Raw genomic sequence first — 23,135 nt, forward strand, 5'->3', positions numbered from 1 at the left:
AAACTGAGATCACGGCATCTGGTCCCATCACTTCATGGCAAGTAGATGGGGCGACAATGGAAACAGTGGCAGACTTTATTTTCTTGGGCTCCAAAATCACTGCAGACGGTGACTGCAGCCATGAAATTAGAAGATTCTTGCTCCTCGGAAGAAAAGCTATGACCAACCTAGACAGCATATTAAAAAGCAGTGACATTACTTTGCCGATAAAGGTCCATCTAGTCAAAGTATGGCTTTTCCAGTAGTCATGTATGGATGTGAGAGTTGGACCATAAAGAAGGTTGAATGCTTAAGAATTGATGCTTTTGAACTGTGGCATTGGAGAAGACTCTTGAGAGTCCCTTGGACTGCAAGGAGGTCCAACCAGTCAGTCCTAAAGGAAATCAATCCAGAATATTCATTCAAAAGACTGATGCTGAAGCTTTAATACTTTGGCCACCTGATGCAAAAAGCTAACTCATTAGAAAAGACCCCAGTGCTGGGAAAGATTAAAGGCAGGAGGAGAAGGGGACGACAAAGGACAAGATGGTTGGAGAGCATCACTGACTCAATGGACATGAGTTTGAGCAAGCTCTGGTAGATGGTGAAGGACAGGGGAAGCCTGGCGTGCTGCAGTTCATGGGGTAGCAAAGAGTCAGACATAACTGAGTGACTGAACAATAACAAACAGCAATAACTGATTCACTTTGCTGTACAGCAGAAACTAACATAACATTGTATTGCAATGATACTTCAATAAAAATGAAAAAAAAATGAGACAGTAGAGTCATTCCAGCATCATCAAGAATTGGATAGGGATTTGGCTTATTTGATCTATGCAGAAGGAAATAAACCTCTTGACTTGAGAATTCAATGGAAATCATGTATTGAAAGAAGACCTTAAACTGTCCATGTGAAAAAACCCCAGGAATCATGAGAAAAAACAAAGGACCATTTTGCTCTGTCCTGATTCTTTTTTCCCTCACAGATATAAACTGTACTCATAAACTGGTTTTAATTCCATTTGTCGCTCATTAATTACAATCTCAAAAGTTAGCTATTACTATGGAGAATCTGCAGTGCAGAATGTGCTGAGTTATATTCTCCTGGTACCAGCTGCCTCCCAGAAGGTGTAAAAAGTCTTATATGATCCCAGAGATTCATTTGGATCAAAAGAAATTAACAGTGTAGAAGCTGGGGTTTTTGTACGGTTCACTCAGTTCTTAAAGGGCGAAAGAGAGAACCTTAAAAGTAGAGAGAAAAGGAGAGTAAAGCAGGAGAAGGTAAGAATAAAACTAACATTTCTCTTCTGTATTTAGGTTTCACAAACAAGGTGCCAATCCATAATTGTGTAGACAGAATTCACTGCTTGGAAAAAAAATTAAAAAACACGTGTCACCTTCTAAAATATGTTGGTCATTAAAATGAATCAAACCAATGCATTTACTCTCTGTCCAATAATACCTCTACTTCAAGTTAGGTATAGATAGTGATCATTTTTTCATATTTCAAGTTGATTTCAACTTCAACAAGATTCCTTGTTGAAATATGAGTTTAATAATTATGATTTGATGTGAATGAGATACTTTTCAACATATTTACTGCAATTTTTGCATTTTTTCCATTAACATGAGACAGTCATATTTAGGTTGTTTAAATTATTCTTAAATTGGCTTTATTGCAGACTTAGTATTTGGGGTACAATTTGAACTCCCACACATCTTAATTCATTTGAGATCCAATTAAATTATTTTGATATTCCAAAATTCTTAGCTCCCACTCATTTTTCTCATTCTAACAGTTAATCTCTTATAACTACTTTATCAGAGAGGAAGTCAGGTCAATTAAATAAGGCACCAGAAGTGTAGTCAAATGAATCTATTCTGCTCCCAACTGATAATCTACTTTGCACTTGGGCTCATCATATCACCAACGCATCTGTGTGTTTGTGTCCTTATTTGATAAAAAGAAAAAAAAAAAAAGATTGGTATCAGTGATTCCCTTGCATCACAAAAAAGATACCTGATACAAATCTTATTAGACTAGGAACTCCTTGAGGGCCACAGTCATTCTTAAACACTGAACACTAGTGTTCTAGCATTGGCATGCTAAAATGCATTATAATTTAATGTATTTTTAATGCATTAGCATTTAGTGTTCATTTATTCTCCCCATGTATACCATCTGATCCAATATTCTAGGGGACAGAATAGAGTTGACTAATTTGTTTGGTTCCCTTGGTTTGCTTTTTAAGACAAGTACATGTAAAGTTTGGCTTCCCAAGTGGCTCAGTGGTAAAGAATCCTTCTGCCAGTTCAGGAGATGTGGGACGATGCCCTGGAGAAGGAAATGGCAACCCACTCCAGTATTCTTGCCTGGAAAATCCCATGGACAGAGGAGCCTGGTGGGCTGCAGCCCATGGGGTCACAAAAGAGTCAGACATGACTAAAGGATTAAGCAACAAAAAGAGCAAGTCTGTAAAGCTCTCTATAGTGAGGTACTGATACAAGTTAGTCTTGCATAGTGGTTCTGACGTAAATGGTGCTCAATTAGGCACAGATAACGGTGACTGTTGCTTTGCAAACAGCAACAACATGCTAAGTCAACTGAACAATAGAGAAGACCGACACGCTGGTTAATAGGTGCTCCCGGAATATATGCTAGATTTTACATTTTCTGTTGGAACTTCACTCTTCATATTTGTATATTAAAAATTTCAAGATATCTTTCGTGTAAAAAGTCATGATAAACTTTGTTTTACCCCTAATATTTTAAATTTATTGAAGCACAACAACTTTTTACAAGAAATATAAGGAACATCCTAAGGAAAAAATTTTGGATGAGCTTATCATAAAGCATATTGTTGAAGATTGACTATACCATTTACAATTTGTGCATTTTCTGATAGCTTGAGATAAGTAATGCACATTTTAAATGTTTTTTCCCCCTAAGAGGGAAAAATTTTATTTTGCAAATTTTAGTAATAAAATTTTTTTTTAAATTGCAAATAAGGAATAAAACTAGTAATCACCAAAATAACACACAAAAAATCATACTACAGATTTTGATCTATATCCAGTGAGAGTATCTACATGTGTTTGTGTGTATGTACTCATTACTCTGGCAAAGAATAGAGAATTTCCACCAGAAACCTATAGCAGATATCATACACACACACACACACACACACACACACACGTATATATATATAAGGGTAAATCATTGAGGCATTCTCTTTTAAAAGGATACATAAAACATATTCCCTGCCATTACAGATACTACTGGAAACTGAACTGTTAGAAAAAGATACATAATAAAGTTTGGTAGACAAAGAGAACTATCATCTATCAGAAGATGATTGCTGTCTATTTACAAATATCAGTAAACCAACTGGCAAATTATTTTAAAAATTAGATAATTAAGCAAAGAGGCCATATTATGATCAATATATAAAAATCAATGACTTTGATAATAATTGGAAAATGTAGAAAAAGAAACAGTGGAAACAAGAATTATAAAATATTAGGAAAAATAAGTGTTCAAATAATTGTGTAGAAAATGAAGCTTTATTAAACAACACAAAATAAAACTTGATTACTGGAATATTTCATGTTCCTGGGAAGGAAGATGCAATACTGTAACGTTGTCAAATTTTTCACAAATTAATCTTTAAAGTCAGATAAATTAAAATGGATGTCTCAATATGATTTTTCTGGTATAGTTGCATACCTATTCTAAATTTAATATTAAAGATTAGATTTTTAAGAGTAGACAAGAAGTTTCAAAAAAATAATCAAAAAGGTAATGATTTCTTGTCAAAAATGAAGTCATGGCATGTAACTATTGTAATTAGAATATTGTCATTTGGGTTCTAAGTTAAAAATAATGAAGTAAAGACCAAAGCCCAACCTCTGAATATATGGGAAAATATATTTAAAATATATTCAAAACCTTTAATATTATACAATTTAACATTTCAAACCAGTGGGGGGAAAATTATGGAAATAATTGGCTATATACATGAGGGTAAAGCAAGATTTTCACCTTACAAAATTCATAAAACCTAGTTTCAAATAGATTACAAACATAAATGTGGAGAAGTATGAAATAAATAGTGAAGAATATCTTAATCCCTTAGGATGTGGTAAACCTTTCTAAATCAAACATAAAGAGATGAAAAACCTAACAAATTTGGCAATTTCAAAAGTAAAATTTTCAAAAATGATGACACTACAAATATATTAAAAACAAGTAATTTACCTGAAGAAATATTTGTATCTTATATAACAGTAAAGGACTAGTAATAATACTAAGGTATAAATAACCTTCAATAAAAATAAACAAATAGACTTCTAGAGCAAAGTAAAAAACAGATAATTCACAGAAGATGATATGCAAATAGCCAATATATATTTTAAAAAATAGATGCAACACAAGAATTAACTTGTTAGGACAAAATTTAACACCCATTTATGATTTAAAAAAAAAAAAAAACTCTCCAGAAAGTGGGCACAGAGGGAACTATATCAACATAAGAAAGTCATATATAACAAACCCACAGCAATTCATTCTCAATCATGAAAAACTGAAAACATTTCCTCTACGATCAGGAAGAAGACAAGGATGTACACTCTCACCACTATTATTCAGCATAGTTTTGGAAGCAATGAGACAAGAGAAAGTGATAAAAGGAATCCAAACTGGAAAAGAAGGAAAACTGTCACCGTTTGCAGATGACATGATACTATACATGGATAATCCTAAAAATGCTACCAGAAAACTACTAGAAATTAATAAATTTGGTAAAGTCGCAGGATATGAAATTAACACACAGAAATCTCTTGCATTTCTATACACTAACAATGAAAGGTCAGAAAGAGAAATCAAAGAAAAATTCTATTTACCACTGCCACAGAAAGAATAAAATACTATGAATAAATCTACCAAAGGAGGCAAAAAGACTTGTACTCAGAAAACTATAAGATATTGATAAAAGAAATCAAAGATAACACAGAGAGATATACCATGTTATTGGACTGGAAGAAATCAGTATTGTCAACATGATTATATTTTCCAAAGCCATCTATAGATTCAGTGACATCCCTATCAAATTACCAATGGCATTTTCCACAGAATTAGAACAGAAAATTTTACAACTTGTATGGAAACACAAAAGACCCCACAGCCAAAGCAATCTTGAAAAGGAAAAAGAGTTGAAGGAGTCAGGATCCCTGACATCAGACTATACTGCCGAGATATGGTAATAAAGTGTATGAAACTGGCACAAAAACAAAAATATAGATTAATAGAACAGGATAGAAAGTTCAGAGATAAGGCCACTCACCTATTATCATGTAATTCATGACAAAGAAGGCAAGAATATACAATATGGAAAAGAAAGTATCTTCAATAAATTGTGCTGGGAAAACCGAACAGCTACATGTAAAAGAATAAAATTAGAACACTCCCTAACACTATATACAAAAATAAACTCAAAATTGATTAAAGATATAAATGTAAAGCCAGGTACTATGAAACTCTAGAGGAAAACACAGGCAGAACACACTTTGATATAAATTGCAGCAAGATCTTTTTGGGTCTACCTCTTAGAGTAATGGAAATAAAAACAAAAATAAATAAATGGGATCTAATTAAATGTAAAAGTTTTACATAGCAAAGGAAACCATAAACAAAACAAAAAGACAATACACAGAATGGGAAGAAATATTTGCAAACAAAGCAACTGACACAGATTAAATGCCAGAATATGTATACAAAAAACAGCTCATGCAGCTCAGTATTAAAAACAAACAAACAAAAAAACCCCAACCCAATCAGAAAATGGATAAAGATCTAAACAGACGTTTCTCCAAAGATGACATGTAGATGGCAAAAAAGCACATGAAAAGATGCTTAATATCGCTAATTATTAGAGAAATGCAAATCAGAACTATAATGAGGTATCTCCTGACACTGGTCAGAATGGCCATTATTTAAAAATCTACAAACAATAAATGTTGGAGAGGGTATAGAGAACAGGGAAGACCCCCTACATTGTTAATGGGAATGTTAATTGGTACAGCCAATATGGAGACCAGTATGGAGGTTCCTTAAACTAAAAATAAAGCTACCATATGACTAATCCCACACTTGGGCATATACCCAGAGAAAACCGTAATTTGAAAAGGGACATGCACCGCAATTCACAGTGGCACCATTTACAACAGTCAGGACGTGGAAGCAACCTAAATGTCCATCACAGAGGAATGAATAAAGAAGATGTAGTATATATATATACACACACACACAACGGAACATCACTCAGCCATAAAAAGAACAAAATAATGGCATTTGCAGCAACATGGACGGACCCAGAGATTGTCAGATTGAATGAAGTAAGTCAGACAGAGAAAAATGCATATCCTGTGGTGTCACTTATATGTGGAATTTAAAATATGACACAAATTAACTTATTAATATTTACAGAACAGAAATACACTAATTGACATAGAAAACAGACTTATGGTTACCAAAGGGGAAAGGGGGAGGGATAAATTAGTTTAATATTAGTAGGTACACACTACTATATATAAAATAAACAAGGACCTACTGAGTAGCACAAGGACTATATTTGATATTTTTAATAGCCTATAATGAAAAAGAATCTGAAAAAAATATCTATATATACACATACACCTGAATCACTCTGCTATACACTTGAAACTAACACAACAGTGTAAAACAACTGTAATTCATGTATATGTTGGAATATTACTCAGTCATTAAAATGAAAGAAATAATGCCATTGCAGCAACATGGTTGGATTGTCATACTGAGTGAAGTAAGTCAGACAGAGAAAGAGAAATATCGTACAGCCCTTATATGCAAATCTAAAAAAGAAATGATATGAATAAATATTTACAAAACAGAAACAGACTCACAGACTTAGAGAATGAACTTATGGTTACCAAGGGGAAGGGTGGAGAGAAAGGATAGTTAGAGAGTTTGAGATGGACCTGTACACACTGCTAGATTTAAAATGGATAACCAACAAGGACCTAATGTATGGCACATGGAACTCCGCTCAGTGTTATGTGGCAGCCTGGAGGGTAGGGGAGTTTGGGGGAGAATGTTTACATGTATATGTGTGACTGAATTCTTTTGCCGTCCACCTCAAACTTTCACAACATTGTTAATCAGCTCTACTCCAATGTAAAATAAAAGTTAAAAAGCAAACAAAAACACAAACAAAACTATATTTCAATTTAAAAAAAAAAAAAAAAAACATTGTTCTGAAGATATCATGATCCTCTGGACTAAATTATGTCCAAAGCTAGTGTACTTCTGGGCTTTTCTGTTAGGTGAGGTGATGAATTTTCTTGATTGAAAAAAAAAAAAAGAAATTAAAAAATCTGAGTATGCCTCTAACAAGTAAAGCCCAGGCCCAGATGGCATCACTGGTGAATCTATCAAATATTGGAAGATTTAATGATGATTCTTCATAAACATTTTCAAAACAGAGAAAATGATAGAATACATCTTAACCCATTCTATGAGGTCAGCATTATCCCAGTTTCAAATCAGTCTTTAATTTCAAAGACATCACAAGTTAGAGAGATATTTGTCTAATTTTCTTAGGAATTAGTTGCAAAAATCCTCAATGAAATACTAGCAAACTGAATCTAGCAAAATACATAGAGGATTATAAATCATGATCAAACGACACTAATCTCAGGAATGCAGGGTATAACATTTACACCCAAAGGAAAAAACCAATGTAATATGCCCTATTAAGATAATAAAGAACAACACCCATGTAATCATCTCAATAGATGACATAGAAAAAATATTTGGTAAAACACATAGTTTTCACTACAAAACATTTGCATTATAAGTAGAAAAGCACTTCTTCAATGTAATAAAGAGCATCTACAAAAAAATTCCACAAACAAGATATTTAAGAAAAAGACAAGGGTGTTTGATTGCACCCCTTACCTTCAAATATTTTGTTGCTTAGTCACTAAGTCATGACTGAGTCTTTTGTGACTTCATGGACTGTAGCCCATCAGGCTCCTCTTTCCATGAGATTTCTAAGGCAAGAATACTGAGGCGGGTTGCCATTTCTTTCTCCAGGGGATCTTCCCAGCCCAGGAATGAAACCCATGTCTCCTGCATTGGCAGGCTGAATCTTTACCACTGAGCTACCTGGGAAGCCCTAAAATATTTTAGTTAGAGCAATTAAAGTAAAGTGAAGTCTCTCAGTCATGTCCGACTCTGCAACCCCATGGACTGCAGCCTACCAGGCTCTGAGGAGCCTCTCAGTCCATGGAATTTTCCAGGCAAGAGTACTGGAGTGGGTTGCTATTTCCTTCTCCAGGGGATCTTCCCAACCCAGGGATGGAACCTGAGTTTCCTGCACTGCAGGCAGACGCTTTACCATCTGAGCCACCAGGGAAGCAATTAGGTAAGACCAAAATCCAGATTGGAAATGGAACTAGCAAAGTTATCATTTGCAGATAATATCATTTGGTATATAGAAAATTCTAGGTCTCTAAGTCACTAAAAATCTTTCAGAACTAATATATTCAGCAAGTTTTTTTTAAAAAGTCGACATACAAAAATCAGTTATATTTCTAGACACTCGCAATAAAAATCTGAAAATTAAATTGAGAAGACTATCCATTTACAATAGACTCAAAAAATAATAAAGTATTTAGGAATTAATTTAATAAAACAGGTACAAAACATATTCTGAAAACTGAAAAAACATTATTAAAAGAAAGTTAAGTTCTGTATAGAGATTAAAGATCTCAGCTTCATAGACTAGAAGGCAATGTTTTTCAGATGGCACATTCCCCAGATCTTTTGATCTACGGAGTTAACACAATCCTTGTCTAAACCCCAGCTGACTTCTTTACAAAAATTGGTAAGTTGATCCTAAAATTCATATGGACGAATCATCCAAAACAATCTTGGAGAAACAAACAAAGTTGAGAAGAAAAAGGAGAAGATGGCCATGTAGGAAGATTCTGAACTCACCTCCTCCCACAGACACACCAGACCTACAGCTACATATGGATTATTTTCCTCTGAAAAAGACCTGAAAACTAGATGAACTGCTTTTCACAAGAATAAAAGGACCACACTGAGATGGGTGGGAGAGATACAATGTTGGATTAAGCAATGTGCAAACATACAAATAAATGTGCAAACAAATACGGGTAAATTGCACTTAGTCAAAATTAAAAATTTTCTTAGGTCAAAGAACACTGTGCAAGAGGTGAAAATACAACCTAATACCCACAGACCAGGGAAAATATCTGCAAATCCTGTATACGATAAGGGATTTGTATCTGGAATATAAAGATCTCTTAATAGTAAGGAAACAACCAAATTTTAAAATAGGCAAAGGTCAAAATAGACATTTTTCAAAAAGATAGGCACATGATCAATAAGCAACTGAAAATATACTTAACTTCATTATTCATGATATTAATACAAATAAAAACCACAATGAGATACTACTTCTTATCTACTAGAATGACTATAATCAGAATGACAGATAGTAACAAGTGTTTGTGAGGATCTGAAAAATTGTAATCTGTATACACTGCTGGAAGGAATATAACATGGTACAGCATCTTTGGAAAAACAGTCTGGCAGTCTCCAAAAAGTTTAAATATAGTTACCATATGATCTAGGGTTTCCACTCTCAGGAACAAACCCAAGAGAAAAGGAGATATGTTTATGTAAAAACGTGTACATGAATGTTCATAACATTATTCACAATGACCAAAAGACAGAAATATCCCAAATGTCTATTAACTGAAGAATGGATAAACAGAATGTGGTATATCCATACCATATAGTGTCATTCATCCATAAAAAATAATTCAGTGCTGATTTATGCCACTATGTGGAAGAATCCAGAAAACATACAAGTTAAGGAAGCCAATATGAAAAGTCACATATAGTATGATTCCATTTATATGAAATGCCCAAAATAGGCAAATCTATAGAAACAGAAAGTGGATAAATAATTGCCTAAGGTTTTCAGAGTTGGGAATAGAGAGGACTGCTTATGAATGTGGGATTTCTCTTTGAGATAAACTATTCTCAGAATGATTGTAGTGATAGTTCCATATCTCTGAGTATACCAAAAAAATGATTGTATACTATAAAGGAGAAAATTGCAAGAAAATATGAATTATAGTTCAATAAAGCTGTTTTAAAAAAGGATAAGACTGCACAATAAACCACATCTTTTACTATTTTCTTAGGTGCAACTAGTGTTAAAGCAATTTTCTACTATACTTTATGATTTGTTCAAAATATGTATTTTTTGTTTCTATATAAGACCCTATAGTTCTCATTTACCTTTTATCTTGGGTAATCTGAGTTCTGTATACATTTGATTACAAGAAGAGAAAATTAGAATAAATAACAATTATTGTCTATTATTGGGAGTTTTGCTATTCTATTGCAGAGATTACTCTGGGAAAAAATTGGTCAAGAACAAATAGGCTGAAATTTGGATATGCTACTGCTTCCAAGGACAAAGAAGTAACCATCTGTAACACACAGCTTTATTTAGCAATGAAGAACTTGCTCCTAAGAGGAAAACACCTCTTGAGCTAAAGCAAATAGACCCCTCCACTAGAAGAGGGGATTTGGCCTCTCACTTGACTCCCCAGAAGTGGATTTCACAAGTCTACACGCAACCCAGAATTGAGCCACATTATCTACTCACAATAAAAAAATGTGGGCCTTAAGTACCCAATTTTTATTTCTTCATGTTGCCTGATAGAGCTCCTATTGATGAGCCAAATAATTGAGGAAAATGTGGATGACCTATGGCTGCTTCCTTGTCACAAAAAAAAAAGAAAGAAAAAGAAAAGAAACGGTCTCCAATTATACACATTAGCCTTAATTTTGGCCTTTGGATGATCAGATAATGTTTCTACCCATGAAATGAATTCTTGTGGTGAGCCCGTGCTTTTCAGTGTCAAAAATAAAAGCTTCCAATTAACTGTCAAAAGCTTTTCCAGCATCTGGAGACAGGAGTAAATTGGAGTCTTTTATATTGGTAGCTTTTTGACATTATATTAAACAGTCTTCTAGGGTTGTCACAGTCCATTCTCCTTTGTATCTATCCCCATTGGTTTGTGTTTACCAATTGTTTTATTAAGCACTCTAATTTTTTAGCTCAATTTCTACATTTCTTACACTGGGGTGAAATCAAGGGACACTTCTGCTACTGTGTAATCTTTGCATCCTGTTTTCAAGAGAATAAGGCTGTGGCTATCTCTTGGAGTGCATGGTGATTTTTTCTTTTTCTCCCCTTAAAAGTCACTCCTACAGGGGTTATGTGCAGCAGTGGCAACCCTAGAGGGTGCTATGTAGACAACTAATCGGATATTGTAGGTTGGTGTAATCTTTTCCACAAGAAAAGGTAAATATCAGAGCTATTGATCCATGCTTATGCACTTCTCTTCAACTCTAAGAGATTTTCTTTTTAAAATAGAAAATGCTGCGTGGAAACATTTTCCATTTCTGCATACTTTCTCTACACTCAAGGATTTTCTTTGTTTTACATTTTGAAAAGGTAATCAAGTCATATAAGTGAGCTAAGGATTTTCTTTTTGCTCTTAACTCTAAAACTTGAAGAAAAGTTGGAAGCAGAGGAGCCTCTTTTTTTATTCCTTCATATGTTAATATCTGGGGCTATTTTCTCACGCAATTTCTGTTTTCTTTGCTCCTCTTTCATCAGAATGTCTGCATTTACCAAATTTAACTTGTGTTCCTTTTGGATTCATAAAAGCATATTTTTCTTTAATCAAACTCTGTTCCCTCTGGGAAGCTAAATATTATTCTAGGCTGAGTATATTCTGTATTAGAAATAATTTGTATTTATTTTTCAAAATACTTCTTAGCCTAGTTTAGAAAATCTTTACTTTCTTGGGCTTGTTCATTTGAATATTTTTTATTAGTGTAATTCAAATATGCAAATGACCAACCGTATGGACTCAAGATGAGCTGGAGTAATTGCACCTGGATAAGAGAGGGGTAATTCATCTGGAACAGATGAGTAAAGAGAAGCAGTCTAATGGCATACATTTCTTGATGACCTTCCTAACAGTCTCCAAGCACTTTTTGGCTGAAACAGATTAATAATATTTTTTCACCTGTCCTCAATCTTGTAGGGCCAAAAAGAACACTTTGGGTGTATTAACCAGTTATTTATACCAATTTATTGGGTCCTCTGGGGAGCAGAGTGGACAAGGTCATGTGTGAACAGAGGAGGTCCTTGTCTGAGGCCAAAAGTAGTCATAGGTCCAAAGATAAAGAAAAGCCCTAAGAATGTATGAGAATAATGTAGACAATACCTGAAAAGAATGGAAATTGTTCAGGAGCTGAGTGCAAGACAGGTTAGAAGAAGCAGATTAGACAACAGACCATGAAAATTTGAGCTGACAACTGTATTTGCACCCTGACCGCCCGTTCACAGTGGAAATGAGAGGGTTTGAAGGAGCACAGCAGGATCAATCCCTCTCCCAGTGAATTCTCCTCAGTCATGACATTCAGGAGAGTCCCCTCAGAGGCAGCTTGGCTCCAAAGGGTGATGCATCACCAGGTATCATGGCTTACCCTCTCATTTTGCTTAAAAAAAAAAAAAAAAAAAAGCACTTTTGCCTACTTGAAGAGCCGATGTTCAAAGATTCTCACACCCTAACTCCAACTTCCACTCCTTAGTTATTTCCGTGTTGATGTTGATGAGATATTGCAGATATTGCTCCTAAATCTGCTGCATTTTAAATTCTTTGAGTTTGATTCTGTTCTCTTGCCCTGGATTTTTTTTTTTTTTTTTTACACTGACATTCTAACAAAAACTATGTAGGTTGAAGGTCTGTTCAGTCTTCTGTAACTCACTCTCCACACTTTCCTCCTGCCCCAAGTCCCTAGCCACTTGAGATTCAATCTCCTTTCTTCTCTAAAAGTAAAATGGAAGTGTTAATTATGGAAATGGGAAAAATTGAAATGATTTAATATGTCTAAGCTCCTCTTTGAGCCCTTTGGATGGAAATATGCAGCATTATTCTCCAGCATTTCAGATTTTGTTTCAGAAGGCTAGCTTATTTCCTACCAGTCCATATTCCTACATTCTTTTTTTTTTTTTTTTTGATGCGGACCATATTAAATTCTTTACTGAATTTGCTACAGTATTGCTTCTGTTGTTTATGTTTTTTTTTGGGGGGGGGTTGCAGCTAGGCATGTAGGATCTTAGCTTCCCAACCAGGGATCAAATCCACACTCCCTGCATTGGAAGGTGAAGTCGCAGCCACTGAACCATCAGGGAAGTTCCCTACACTATTCTTAACCCAAAGGTGCATGAAATCAGATGGGAACAAGAATCCCATCTTTCTACTTTTTTAAATATAAGGCAGCTCTTTGTGAAAACCTTCATACTTACAAATTTTAGCTATGCCAGAATGCTCCAGATACCTTTACATGGAATGGAGTTGAAAAAGATGATTTAACAGCTAAAATTTATTGGATACTTACTAAATGGGTCAAACACTACTAAGTTCTATATTCCATGGACTATCTCATTTAAACCCCAGAATGACTATTATCCTAATTTTATACATGAGAAAACTAGGGTCCTCAGAAATTAACCTGCCCAAGAGAATGAAGTAGTCCAAATCCAGGGACAAAAAATTAATTGCATAATGTATAATAAAGGGAATTAAAAGAATTAAAAGAAATGCCTATGAAAGGACATTACTAATAGTAATGGTTAAGTTACTTAATGTGCTTAAGGTTTTCACATTAGTCAACTGGTATCCTGGAAGCCTCTCTGCATAGACATTAGTGTATATCCCTTGTTTTAAGAATGTCACAATACTGGGTCAAGGTATTGGCAGGCTTCCTTCTGGATGCAGTAAATGAATGAGATCTGAAAGGCTTCCAGCAGCAGGAACACCTTCAGAGACTAGAAATTCTTTTCTGCAAGACCCATTTCCACCCCTGAATGCTCCATGCCCTGGATGTGGACCATACACTTTAAGGAATCGCAGCTGCAGTCAGGAACATCGACCTGGTTTAATGCTTTAAAATTGGAGGCCTTGCTGAAAAAGCTTATGTGATCAAGCTGCCATTACTTGATTAATCAAAAAGGGAGTTCACGTATGGCCTTAAGCACAGGGCAGGATAGAGGAAGCCCACAATATGTGCTCTTAATACCATTATTATTCATATCACCACGGGAACAGTGGTTAGGAGCGCAGACTCTGGAGCCAGCCTGGATTTTGAATCTAGTACATACTACTTATACTAGAGTGTATTTTTGGGTAAATGATTTTATATTTTTCTACCTCCATTTATCTGAAATATAGAGGTAATGATGGCATCAATTTTGTCAGATTGCTCTGAGAATAAACTACCAACTGTAGTTTATAGTTTAATAAACTTTACACTGTAGTTTATAGTTTAATAAACTATACTTGTGCTTGGCACATGTAGGCTCTCTCATAAATGTTAGTTGGTGTCATTATGATGATCATCATTATCACCATCTCTGCCCTAGGACCCAGAGGTGACAGGAAGTCACTGGGTGGGGATACATGAAGTTCCAGCAGCAAGGATGGCTATCAGTGTAAGCAAATCTCTCACCAGCCAAACCCCAGGCTTAGACACTGACCTGAGTCTCCTGTCCTTTTCCTTTGTCCTCATCCTACGGTAGACCCTCATTACTTCCTACCTGTGCTATTGCAAAATCCTCCAGACTGGTCTCCCCAGGTCCAACCACTTCCTTTTCTCAAACCAGTCACTGATATTACTTAGCAGATCAGTCTTTTTGCTTGAGGCCAGAGTTTCTATAAAGCCCTGATACCTATTGTACTAGATCACATACTATGGAGATATTAAGTGGATGTTTCCTGAGATCACGGTGTGACTTCCTTTCATAGAATGGTAAATAGTGCCAGTAATTAAAAAAAAATAAAAAGGATACTAGCAATAGTAATGGTGGGGGCATATTAGTAGCGGGAGATTCCACAGACACTTGCTTAACCCTTTCCAAAGCACTTTCACATGCTTTAGGGGGAGAGGCAATGCAGATGATAACTCTCTTTTAAAGGGAAAGCAACTAAAGGTTGATTACGGAGGTAACATGGCCTAGGTAAGACTTCATTACACATTGAGCATTGGGTCCCAAAGCCCCTGGGCTAGTTACACATTGTCTCTTTTCAGTAACTATTCAGAAAGTAGGGTCATCTTACATTTCCTGATGAATTACGCCACGTGTGATTAGAATGTTAATGTTAACAGAGATTGAACTTTCTGTGTCAAGAACTGTGCTGAGCATCCTACATGAATGATATAATTAGATTCTCTCAACAGCCAGATTTGCTTATTTTTCCAGTGAAGAAACATGAAATTTGCAGATATTAAATCACCAGCCCAGGGTAACTCGGCTATATCAAGCCAACAGAGAAAGCAGCCAGCACCTGTGCTCTCAACTACCTCTCCTCCTGCCTTCCATCCCACGGACTCTGCGTTTCTGACTGAGCCGCAAGGCAGTAACCTGAGGTCACCCGAGAGGATGATTTGAGCTTTTCCTATATCAGGTGTAACTCACACAAGAATTATGGGACAATTTAGAAATGTATCTAAATTACACTTTGCCAGTTTAAAAACTGGCTCAACTAAATTCACCTTTTCCATATTCATATTTTCCTTTCTATTTTTTCACCTGAGAGTTCCTTAACTAAAAAAATATAATTTCACTCCAAAAAACATTTTGTAAGGAGTGTTTTTGTTTTGTTTGGTAAAGCTTTTGATTTCTAACTCTTATTTAGGGGTTTGATGTCATAGCTGTGATCTAGGAGTGACTGATATCTAAGCTATCAATTTTGTCACAATAGCTATGTACTGCGATTGAACAAGGGATGGGGCGATACAGGAGGACAGAGAGAGAAGCGACTTACTCTTCATACAGGTAACGGAGTGAGTAAGGGAGGCTTCATCAAAAAGAACACACATTAGCTGGACCATAGTATATGAAACTGGAGAAGGCAATGGCACCCCACTCCAGTACTCTTGCCTGGGAAATCCCATGGACGGAGGAGCCTGGTGAGCTGCAGTCCATGGGGTCACGAAGAGTCGGACACGACTGAGCGACTTCACTTTCACTTTTCACTTTCATTCATTGGAGAAGGAAATGGCAACCCACTCCAGTGTTCTTGCCTGGAGAATCCCAGGGACGGGGGAGCCTGTGGGCTGCTGTCTATGGGGTCGCACAGGGTCGGACACGACTGAAGCGACTTAGCAGCAGCAGCAGCAGCAGCAGTATATGAACCATTCCTCAGGAGGAAAAGAAGGAAAAGCCATTCTAGGCCTAGGAAAGACTGTGTGTAAATGCAAAGACTGTAAACAGGGTGTTGGGTTGAGAGACCTGCAAGTATCTGGTAGATTGTGCTTCTGTGTAATGGCAGGAGGTGAATTTGGAAGTAGAAATAAGAGTAGGATTTGATGGAGCCTTTGTGTCATGTTGAGGGGCTTGAAACTCACCCTGTGAGGGAGAGCTACTGAAGGGTATTAAGCAAGAGAGTGACATAATTCAGTTTGACTGTTGAATGACCTTTCTATGCAGTAAATACAGATTGGACTTGGGATGGCCTATAAGGTTGCCGCACACAGGTCCCTGTTAAGGCAGTTGTCACAGAGATGTTTCGTGCTCTCATAAATAAAATTGTCATCCACCATTTTCCTTTCTGCTTTGACTGTCGGGAAGTTCAAAGCCACATTTAATCCTCACTCACATAACTGTATCAGCCCTTTGAATCAGCCTATTTTGCTGTGCCTCCATTTCATGGTGTATTAGTTTTATATTGCTGCTATAACACATTACAACCTCTTTAACAGCTTAAAACAACATAAATTTATCTCACGGTCTCCATGTATCAGAAGTCTGACACGGTCTCCCTGGGCTAAAATCAAAGTATTGCTACTTCCAAACTTGTTCAGGCTGCTGACAGAATTCAGTTCCCTGAAGTCATAGAGCTGAGGTCCCAACTTCCCTGCTAACAGAGCAAGGGGCTATTCTCAGCTTCTAGAACTTACCTGATTTCTTTGACTTGCAGTCACCTTCCTCCATTTTTCAAAGCCAGAAATGGTGATTTGTGTCTTTCTCATGCTCAGAGTTACTCTGACGTTCCCTTCTACTGCTTCTCTCTGACTCTTCTTTCCTTCTCCTCTGATTACATGGTTGCATTGAGTCCATCTGCACCAGGATCATCTCCCTGATTAAAGATCACCTGATTAGGACTACTAACTCCAGCCTCAAAGTTGCCTCACAGCATACTTAAATTAGTGTTTAATTAAATACGAGGTGATGGGAGTCTTGGAGGCACATCACTAGAATTTTGCCCACCAAAAGTAGTTTTAATTTTCAATTTCCATTTTTACAGTTTAATATTTAATATTTATATAACTGCCACACAATATTACAGTGCATGAATGTACTGTACTTTAAAGGTGTGAGGGATGCTGGAAATTTTTCATTATAAATAACATTGGGTTACACAATTTTACACCACTGGCATTTTGGATTTCTTTCTGGATATATACCTAGGTGTTGAGTTGGGGTATTATGTCAGTCTTTTTTTAAAAATTATTTCTTATATTATAAAATGTATTTGCAAACTAATAAGCTTACAAAATATGAAGTCAGAATAAACATCTAGTTATGACTACAAGTGTCTATCATTTACAACTCCACTGAAAATATGAATAAGAAATACTTCTTCAGACTTGTCTTTTCCTAGAGTATGGTACCCACTTCTGAATGCACTGTAGCCTATTATAATAAACCTCAATTTACAAAAATCAGTTAAAGGGTCATTTTTGCTGCTCATGAAATAGTTCCTGCTCTGTTTACAGACATATCATATGAATGTGCTTCTCTGCTGCCTTGATGCAGTTGTGCTATTTGCTTTGTCCAAGGTAATGCAGCTGAACATGTGTGTGTCACCTATCAGTGAAAGTCTAAGGGCCAGTATGTGGTTAGTCATACATCCTTTCTCTATGCCTTTGAGCCTGGCAATGTTCCAGCGTGTGGTTACTCTACTAATTTAGATTCTGGAGTTAAAATGAGGCAGAGCAGACCTGCCAGTATAGATACAATGTGAATAAGAAACGAATTGTCTTCCTTAAATGATTTAAGATTTTAGGATTGTTTGTTACATAGCATAATCTCTCCCATCTTAAGTAGATTGGATACAGATCCTAACCAAAGGAAATTGGTACAGAGAAGTCAATTTCTGCTATAACAAAAATGTAGCATTGATTGGACACTGTGGTGAGGGTACTGTCTATGGTACTGGAAGGATGGTGACCCATGTTGTGGGGCAACAGAGTATTTGGTAAAATGTCATGTGCTCTAATTCAGAAGGCATGCTGCTGCTGCTGCTGCTGCTAAGTTGCTTCAGCCGTGTCCAACTCTGTGAGACCCCATAGACAGCAGCCCACCAGGCTCCCCAATCCCTGGGATTCTCCAGGCAAGAACACTGGAGTGGGTTGCCATTTCCTTCTCCAATGCATGAAAGTGAAAAGTAAAAGTGAAATCACTCAGTCGTGTCCGACTCTTCGTGACCCCATGGACTGCAGCCCACCAGGCTCCTCCGTCCATGGGATTTTCCAGGCAAGAGTACTGGAGTGGGGTGCCACTGCCTTCTCCGTTGGAAGGCATACTATACATCTAATAAGCTTGGAGAACTAGGAGAGCAGGTTGGAAAACAAAGTATTAGTAACATATTGACTGATATTGGTTCCATATGACAAAGTATTTTAGTGCAGAGAAGCAGAGGAAAGAACTAGTTGGTTTACAAGTCATAATAAAAAGAAAATTCACAAATTCAGGGGCATGTAGTGTGAGAAGAAATGACCACTTCTCACACTTAAACATTAACATATTTAATTGAGAAATTTTTTTTAGCAACAAAGGCTGATTAAAACTCAGCCTTACAGCTAATACTAAATTAAGGATATAGTAACTGTTAAAAGCTAGTGTTGAAAGCTCTAAACAAACTCAAGATGTGTATTAGTTTCCTGTTGTTCCTGTAACACATAATCACAAACTTGTTGGCTTTAAAGAATGTATATTTACTATTAAAGTTCTGATAGTCTTAACTGGGCTGAAATCCAGGTTTTTCTAGAGGCTCTAGGAGGTAATCCATTTTCTTGCCTTTCTAGCTTCTAGGCTGCCCACATTTCTTGGTTCCTGGCCTCCTTTCATTTCCAAAGTCAGGAATGGCCAAAGCTTTCTCATATTGCATCATTCTAACTCCTTACATTGACTTCTGCCTCTCACTTCTGCTTTTAAGGACTTTTGTGATTATGTTGGACCCACTTGAATGATTTAGGATTCTCTCCTTGTTTTAAAATCAGCTGATTCACAAATTTAATTCATCTTCAATGTTAATTCCCCTTTACAACACGATATATCATATTCACAAGTCTAGGGATTAAAGCGTGGACATCTTTTGGGGACCATTATTATACACACACTGGGACCTAGAAAATTCTTTAAAATGGCAAAATTGCATAGGGAAAACAGATGAAAAGTGTGGTTCTGGACATCTGATAGACACAAGATACCCACGTTAAAATCGAGAGAGTAAGGGCAAGAGAGAAACAAAAGGAGGCATGGGAGTGAGGAAGAACAGACACAGAATGTGCATGCGTGCCCAGTCATGTTTGACTCTCTGTGACCCCATGGACTGTAGCTTGGCAGGCTCCTCTGTCCATGGAATTACCCAGGCAAGAATACTGGAGTGTGTTGCCATTTCCTTCTCCAAAAGACACTGAACAAATAAGAGTATTTATCTAGAAAGGAACTGTCATGCATTTTTGGTACATGAAACTGACTGAAATCAAAGAGACAGAAATCCAGTGAAGTTTCTGAGTGAGTTATATTGCCAAAAGAATCAGCCTGAACTAAAAGAAAATGTGATAGTTTATGACTTAAAATAACCCTGAAGTTTCAACCATTATTGGATCAGATGTAAGGTAAGAAGTCTGCCTAACCCCCAAGGGGGAGGTATATTCCCTGACACCCACTTCAAATGTAGCCAAGGAAAATCATAGAAAGGGAGACTCTCCCAGAGGATAGAGTCAAAGACCATGGAGATAATGAGTCAAGGAGCCCTTCTTGCTCCACGAGAGGAGATCTTGATAATATCCACCCAGCAAGGATTCTGATATACCAGTGATGGGTATGCCTTCCATTGGTATCCTTTAATAAGAATATTTGTTGAAATTATTCAAGCCCTTTTTTACCACCATCTATTGGGGATAGGCGACTGAGCGACTTCACTTTCACTTTTCACTTTCATGCGTTGGAGAAGGAAATGACAACCACTCCAGTGTTCTTGCCTGGAGAATCCCAGGGACAGGGGAGCCTGGTGGGCTGCCGTCTCTGGGGTCATACAGAGTTGGACATGACTGAAGTGACTTAGCAGCAGCATTGGGTGTAGGGAGGTGGGTGAATGAGGAGGCTGATGATTTGTTTTTTTAACTTACATGTCTCTGGATCATCAGGAACCATATCTAGATCTGATGCAAATGTCTTGCTTCATTTCTGATACAAGATTTCCAGAGATTCTGGACTTTGCGCTTGATGTTATTATGACTGAACAGAATTGGAGTTGTCTCTCTTAGGCATTAGAGAGAAAGAATGTATTTTACCTGGGGAAGAAGGAGACAGGGACACAAATTTAATAATCAAAAGGGAAGACTGTGACAGTCACTAGTGTTGCCCATTCGCCTTTCCTTCCACCCATACAGAAGACTATCTTAGCCATTTTTGGTTGGGTAGGACAATGAGAGGAGGTCTGGACATGGGTCCAACATTTCCAAGCCAGAACTCATATTAATAACTGCTGGTGTGAGATGCTCCTGAGTTCTCTCTCTGCCATTAGAATGATCTTAGAAGCATGTGTGAAGATGACGCTCCCATCAGCTTTCCAGGGCTTCCTGACCAATGCACTTTGGACAAATGTTTGAGGAATAAATATGTTTGTTATGACTGGGGAGTTACCATAGCATAAACCAGTCTGTTCTAACTGATACAGAAAACAGGGACTTTTTTTTTCACTTGTAAAGGTTTATTCTTAGTTTTCCTTAAATGCTCCCTAAGATATTTAATAAGAATTCATGTACAGGCCTTATGCTTACACATGATCTAAGGAACACCTATTGGAGAAAGTAAACTGTGTCTTTGTTGCTGCCTTCACTTATATAAGTTTCAATAAGTTTTCATAAATATTTAACAGTGAGACAGAAGTAAAGAATTTGTAAGAAAATTCAGACTCATTATATCTGGGGTAATCCTTCCCTTCATTGCAACAGTCAGGCAAGGATTTATTGAACATTAATTATTGGCTCTATTTAATTCTGAAAAGGGAGTTTAAGGCTTGGGTCTGCCAATTAAGCACTTCTTAAAGGTTGGGATAGGAGAGATGGAAAACCAACCCCATCAAGCAGTTCCAGGGTTGGGTCACAAGGGTCATCACTTAATTATGCTATATACAGAAGGAAAAAAATCACAAATTACCCCAAATCACAGAAACTGAGTCTATTAACAGACCCAATATGGTGAGGCTAATGTCCAAGATAGGGAGAAAAGTTATAAAACTTAATCAACTGAACAACTGCAGATAAAAAATATGGAGCAGATATAGCAAAAAGATGAGAGGGTACAAGATTCCTGTCATGAACAGAGCTGGGGCAATTGGCCTATTATTGGGTGCTAAGCACCTCATCCAGAAATGGGCTGGTTCAGGTTATATACACACAGTGTTTCAGACACAGTGTCCAAGCTTAGGATGTCATTGAAATAACTATGCTGCTGCTGCTGCTGCTGCTAAGTCGCTTCAGTTGTGTCTGACTCTGTGCGACCCCATAGATGGCAGCCCACCAGGCTCCTCCGTCCCTGGGATTCTCCAGGCAAGAATACTGGAGTGGGTACAGATAAATTTCTGCAGTGTTGTTTAAGATTGTCACATAACATTCTGAAGACTTCTATGATTTCACTAGAAAAGACTGGTATTCGTGCAAAATAAGAAATTAACTATAGAGAAACTGAAAGAAGTAGAGGATTGGCAAAAAGAGGAAGGGAAAAGGAGGAGAAGAGGAAGAGGAGCAAAAGAGAAAGAAGGGGATATGGAAGGGGAAAAGAAATGAGTGTTACAAATACTATGAAAAGAAAAGGCTTCATTTGTCCTGGAGAATTTGAGGACCACAATAGGCTATGGTTTTTCCAGTGATCATGTATGGATGTGAGAGTTGGACTGTGAAGAAGGCTGAGCGCAGAAGAATTGATGCTTTTGAACTGTGGTGTTGGAGAAGACTCTTGAGAGTACCTTGGACTGCAAGGAGATGCAACCAGTCCATTCTGAAGGGGATCAGCCCTGGGATTTCTTTGGAAGGAATGATGCTAAAGCTGAAACTCCAGTACTTTGGCCACCTCATGCGAAGAGTTGACTCATTGGAAAAGACTCTGATGCTGGGCAGGACTGGGGGCAGGAGGAGAAGGGGACGACAGAGGATGAGATGGCTGGATGGCATCACTGACTCGATGGACTTGAGTCTGAGTGAACTCCAGGAGTTGGTGGTGGACAGAGAGGCCTGGAGTGTTGCGATTCATGGGGTCACAAAGAGTCAGACACGACTGAGTGACTGAACTGAACTGAACTGATAGGCTACTGGGAGAGCCAAGGGAAAGGACCCAGAAAGGACTGAGGCAACTGGAAATACAAGGGTCAGGTTTGTTGGTGATGCAGGCAGCGAGGTCTGGCCTAGGAATGGAATAACTGTATGTGGTTGCATCAGTGGGCTTCCCAGGTGGCGCAGTGGTAAAGACTCCGTCTGCCAGTGTAGGAGATGCAAGAGACACAGGTTCGATCCCTGGGTTGGGAAGATACCCTGGAGGAGGATAGAGCAACTCACTCCAGTATTCTTGCCTGGAAAATCCCATGGACAGAGGAGTCTGGCAGGTTACAGTCCATAGGGTCACAAAGAGTCAGATGACTGAGCACACACACCTAACATAACCTAATCCAGAGCAGAGAAATCTCAGTGAAAAACCTACTAGC

The sequence above is a fragment of the Bos taurus genome, chromosome 8, assembly GCF_002263795.3.
Source record: "Bos taurus isolate L1 Dominette 01449 registration number 42190680 breed Hereford chromosome 8, ARS-UCD2.0, whole genome shotgun sequence".
NCBI classification, from domain to species: domain Eukaryota; kingdom Metazoa; phylum Chordata; class Mammalia; order Artiodactyla; family Bovidae; genus Bos; species Bos taurus.